Source organism: Echinops telfairi, unplaced genomic scaffold, assembly GCF_000313985.2.
Source record: "Echinops telfairi isolate 266 unplaced genomic scaffold, ASM31398v2 ScPeMD7_9;HRSCAF=40, whole genome shotgun sequence".
Taxonomy (NCBI): Eukaryota; Metazoa; Chordata; class Mammalia; order Afrosoricida; family Tenrecidae; genus Echinops; species Echinops telfairi.
This window is the reverse complement of record NW_022103906.1, coordinates 94993702-94999701: the sequence shown is the minus strand read 5'-3', so window position 1 is coordinate 94999701 and position 6000 is coordinate 94993702.

The following is a 6000-nucleotide window of genomic DNA, read 5'->3' as shown; positions in this document are numbered from 1 at the left end:
CTTTATGGGAATAGAAAGCTTCATCTTTTTCCTGCAGAGTGGCTGGTGGTTTTGAGCTGCTAACCTTGAGATTAGCAGCTGGTTTCATAACCCACCACTCCACCAAGATTGCAAATGCACACACCTACACTGTATTCTGCATTATGGGCTGTAGTACAATTTTACTTTATCAGAGGGTCACTAACTTTTTTTTCTTTTTTCTGAAAAGGGGCGGCAGACCAAATACATTCGGGAATTTAAATATTATACAATGATTAAAAGGCCCTAGTCCTTTTTGTATAACTGACATAAGAATATCATTAAACCTCCCCCCAACTACCAGGACCCCAGTTTCGCCTTGCAGACCTGGTTAGACCAGATGATGCACAGCGGTACAGAGGGGAATTGGAAGCGCAGGGAATGTAGGACGGAAGAAACTCTCAGGACCGGGGGTGAAGGGGGCGATATCAGGAGGGAAAGGGGAGGTAGTAAGGGGGAATGGATCACAGGGAGCCACATATGGCCTCCTCTCTGGGGGACGGGCAGCAGCGGGGTGGGTGAAGGGAGGCGCCGGACAGTGTAATGTAAGATACAAAAATAATTTATAAATTATTAAGGGTGCATGGGGGAAAGGGAAGGGGAGGGGGGGAAAATTAAAAAAAAAAGGAAAATGAGCGGATTCCGGGAACCCAAGAGGCAAGAAAATTTTGGGAATGATGAGGGCAACAAATGTATAGATGTGCTTTACACAATTGATCTATGTATTGTGACGAATTGTATGAGCCCCAATAAATTGATTAAAAAAAAAAAAAAAAGAATATCATTAAACCAAATTTTAATATGCTGTTAAGTGGAAGAAGCAGAGAGCTGAATCATTGGAATACTTAATTTTTTTGGTAGAAAATGGAAAAACAAACAAAAAAAACCCCCAAAACCATGCCTATAAAAAAAAAACCGCAATTCCAAGGAAATTTTTCAGGCCAGGAGCTATACAATCAAAAATATTTTCGCTTGTCTTCAATGTCAACCAATTGGCAAGGTAAAATATGTGAACCCAAGTCACACGGTATTGATATTGATCAAATTATACTCCCCACTCCCTAAAAATGTGATGTAAATCCTAACCTTCATGTCTGTGAATATAATCCCATTTGGGCAGGGTCTATCTTTGTTATGTTAATGAAACAAGATTAGCGTAGGTATATTTTGAGTCAGTCCCTTTTGAAATATAACAGAGATTAAAGAAGTCTTCACAATAGAGCAGAGATGGGATCAGACAGAGGCGAAGGTGCAGGAACGTGTCCAGGGAACAAGGAAAGGGAAACAGAAGAGACAAGGGCCTTCTTCCAGAGCTGAGAGAGAGAAACAGCCTTCCCCCAGAGCAAGGGCCTTGAATTCAAAATTCTAGTTTCCGAAACTGTGCTGTTCACTCTAGGGAATTCAGAACACTTTCTTGTGCTCCCGCGGTATTTTTTCATGGATCATGAGGCAGTTGTGTCCATATAACAGGGACAGACTGCACAGTTTAAAATCAGCAAGTGTGGGTGTGTCAGGGTTGTATCCTCTCACCTTACTTATTCAATCAATGATTGTGAGTAAATCAGAGAAGCTGGATTGAATGAAGAGTGCGGCATCGGACGAGAGGAAGGCTTATTAACCACCTGTGATATGTAGATGACACAACCTTGCTTGCTGAAAAGTGAAGAGGACTTGATGCACTTCTAATGAAGATCAAAGCGTGCAGCCTTTAGTATGACTTATATCTAAATGTAAAGAAGACCAAATTCTTCACAGCTGGACCCATAGATAATATGACAAATGGAGAAAAGAGTCTGTAAATCTGCAGCCCAAGACCTCTTTAAAGTATTTAAAAGCAGGAATGTTACTTTGAAGACGAAGTTGTGACCGACACCAGCCATGGCATTTTCAATTACTTCATATTAGTCACTGAATAAGGAAGACCAGAAAAGAAACAATGTCTTTGAATTATGGTGCTGAATATTGGCAGTAACATGGAGTACTAAAAGGACAAACAGATCTGCCTTTCAAGAAGTCAGGCAAGAGTGCTCTTTAGAGGCAAGGATGGTGAGACTTCATCTTAGACACTGTGGACATGTGTGGTAGTTAATCTGAGGATTAAGATGAAGGGGGTGGAGTCTAGCCTGTCAATCAGGATGTAGCCAATGAGGCCTCTGTGTGGGCATAGCCTTCTCTTGAGGATCTTGGGAACTCCTGTATTTCCTCCTTGGAGGTGGGAGACACACCTCTCTCTCTGCTCACTCCCTGAGAGATGCTCTGCTGACAAGACACATGGAGCTATGCTGATGTCAGTGAAAGCCCTGGACCTGGAGGAGCCACATGGACACCGATGCCAGTGCTGAGATGTTTCCACTGGATCCACAAGGCTGTCCACCCACTGCATTTGGCATCATTGCATTTGTTTCATGAGTCTGAAGAGGACTTTATAGATAGGTATGGACCTATGGGCTAACATTGGACTTAGAGACTTGACCTGGACTGGACTGGGATGTTTTCTCAATGTTTAATTGCTCTTGCATATAAAGCTTTTTCTTATACAAATATGAGTGTCTATGGATTTGTTTTTCTAGTCTACCCAGACTTACACAACATGTTTTCAGGAAGGACCAGTCCCTGGTGAAGGACATCATACTCGGTAAAGTAGTGGGGCAGTAAAAAAGAGGAAGTTTCTCAACAAGATAGCTTGACATTGTGGCTGTAACAATGGGCCCAAAAATAACAACAATTTTAAGGATGGCGTTTCACTCTGTTCTGCACGCGGTCGCTATGGGTCAGAACTGACTCAATGCCACCTCTCAACACAAAGCTATTCCTTTGTGGGGTTTCGGTCATGTTGCACTAGATAACTGACATAATAGCCACTTTGTGTTTTCTCTCCAGCTGTGGTACCAGGTTTTCTGGTGTGTACTGGGATTTAAGTGATAAGAGATGTGGCTGCTATCTTGGATGAATGTATAGCACTGAAGAGAAGACTCCATTGGCATTGAGTTGACTCATAGCGATTCTATATAGGGTTTCGGAGGCTTTACATCTTTACAGAATAAGATATCCACAATGTCCTTCCACGGAGCAGCTGGTGACTTTGCACCACCAACCTTGTGATTATAAGACCACTATTTACCCAGATAACTACAAACCAAATCTCCTACCACCCCACTGGCAGTGAGAAGGTTCTAACTCATAGTGACCCTGTTGGGTAGAGTAGAAGTGCCCTTTTGCATTTTTAGTACTTTAAAGCTTCATGAGAGCAAACAGAGGCATCTTCCTCTTGCAGTCGTGGTGAGTTCTAGCTGCATACCATGCTGTTAACAGCTCAAGCTTCGCTCATGACCCCATCAGAGCTTCTACAGACTAAATAGAAACTAGCATATTCTCTTCTGCTAACTGGTTACTGGAAGTTCGTGGGGAAACATGGAAAACGAAAGCAAAAGCAGTGTGTGTGAGTAAGTTATTGGGAATAAATAAGAACAATTATACACAATTATAAATGAATGGCAATGCTGATATGGGGTCAGGGAGATAGCGGTTGAGTCTCAGATTGCTGCTTACAGATGCGCAGACCAATGCATAAGTTGGTTTAGGAAGATAACTGAGGAATTTATCACACTCCAAAGGGGAATCAGCATGATCAATGGGTTAAAATTAATTAATTAACTCATTCAAAGGCATTTTAAATAATATCCACTAGCTTCTGGGCATGAAATGTTGACTAAGTCAGATAAGATCTGCAGCCTCCTGCCTCCTTTTTATATCCCAGACTGGAGTTTTCAACAAGTGAAGCAATTTCAGAGTAGAAAATATTATGAAGTTTCATGAAGAAATTCGAAGAGAGTGATATAACATTATTGAATGGAGGTGGTCAAAGGACTAGGTTACAGAAATGATCGTTCAGATCAGTTATAATGATAAGGTGTCATCTGAAAGGCTTGAATCGTGAGAAAGTGCCTGTCAAGTGTCTACTTGACTGTGACAAATTATCAGATTCCCTGAGCTTTAATGCCTGTATCTGCAATATGAAGAAAAGATGTATATAACCTAAGTTTCAGAATTGTGAAGATTAAATAAATACCCAGGACAAATGTTTACTGTTATTTTTATTACAATAAAAACCCTCGGAAACTCAACTCTGCCATCGTGTGATCTTGGAGGACTGGGTGGACCTTCCCCTCGGTGTCCACAACTTAGGAGAAAACAGGCTCACCTTTCTCCCACCGAGTAGCCGATGGTTTCAAACTGCTGACTCTCTGGTAGCAGCTCATCATCTAACCATTATGCCACCAGGGCTCCTAAGTAAAGAACGAGCAGAAGAGAATTCTAGGCAATGAGGCAGGAAGGGCAATGGCCCTGAGACAAGTCTGCCTTCTTCAAGAATCAACAACAAACACCAGTTTGGCCTCAGGAAAATGCATCCCAGGGGAGCCATGAATGTAGGCAAAAGTCAGGCTATTTGAGGACAAGATTAAACGTTTGGATTATCTTTTAGGTTCAATGAATGGCCACTGGATGTTTTTAAGAAATGAAAAGACATCGGATTGTTCTTTTAAAAGGACAGTCCTGGCACATGAAGTACAGAAGCAACAAGACTGGAGGTAAGACGACCTGTGAGAAGACTGTTAGAGTAGATCGGCTGAGAGAGAACGGGGTCAAGGTGAATCTGGCCACAAGAATTTGCAGCCCAAGAAGTGAGGCCACCAAGAGGAAAACAGAAGAATCATAGAGAAGTTTCAGCTTTGGGGGACTTTGCATTGCCCACAAGAGGGTGAAATGAGTTCGGGACAGAGGTGGAACTGGTGTTGAAAGTTGTGATAAGTTGTAATCAGTTACAGAGATCCATGTGGTGGAGACATAGGATGGATGAAAGCATGGGACGAGGTAATACGTTTGATGAAATAATTACCATGAAAATGATGAGGGCTTTAAGAGCCATGAAAAGGAGCATTTATACATTACATTTTCACTTCACCTTATCATCAAAGAAGAGTCTTGGTCCCATGGTTATGTGTGGGGCTGCTAACCACGAAGTCCACGTTTGAAATCACCATCCTCTCCAAGGGAGAAGGACAGGCCTTTGACTCTTGCAAGAAGTGACAGCCTTGGAAACCCACAGGGGTGGTGCTGTCCGGTCCTAGAAAATCGCTATGTCAGAATCAACTTGTGGGCAGTGAGTTTGACTTTTTGTTTTTCAGTACTAAAAATAATAGTAAATATGTGTTCAGGATTTATTTAATCTTCATACTGATTCTAATACTATGTAATATATTTTTCTTCAGATTGCAGATAATGAGTATTAAGGCTCAGGGAATTTAAAAATACTGCCAAAGTCACACAGAGGAAGAATGAGAACAAAAGCCAGGGTTCAAAACCAAAGCGATAAGGGTTAAATTCATGCTACCTAGTTAGCTCACCATCCATCCATCCATCCATCCATCACCTAGCTGCATATTATGTAAGCAATCTATATACTTTTTAGTTTCCAATAACCATATTAGAAAAATGAAAGACAAGCAGATGAAATTCATTTCAATACTATATTTTATTTGATCCCCAAAGGCCAAATGTCATTATGTCAACATTTCATCCATGGGAGATTGTTTGTAAAATATTTTATATTATTTCTTATCTTCAAAATCTTTGAAATTCAGATTGTATTAAATGTATCTTGCTCATCTCACTCATACTGGTCACATTTTAAACGTGCAGTAGTGACACACAGCTGCCATGGAGGACGGTGTAGTCCAGAGTCTTGTTGGTTGTCATGGAAGAGTCAGAGAAGCATTCTAGAGGGAAATATCAAGCTTACCTTCAGAGAAATGGTATAGCTGTCTGTAGAAAGTGACAGAGTTCAGGAAGATGGAAGAGAGGTGAAAGATGTTTCAAGCTTCTAATTCTAGACTAGTTCCATAGAGAGAGGCATTTCTCCTTAGGCCCTGTCATCTCTTACCCTAAACACTCGCCTCTCAACCTCAGCTGTTAGGGTTCTTC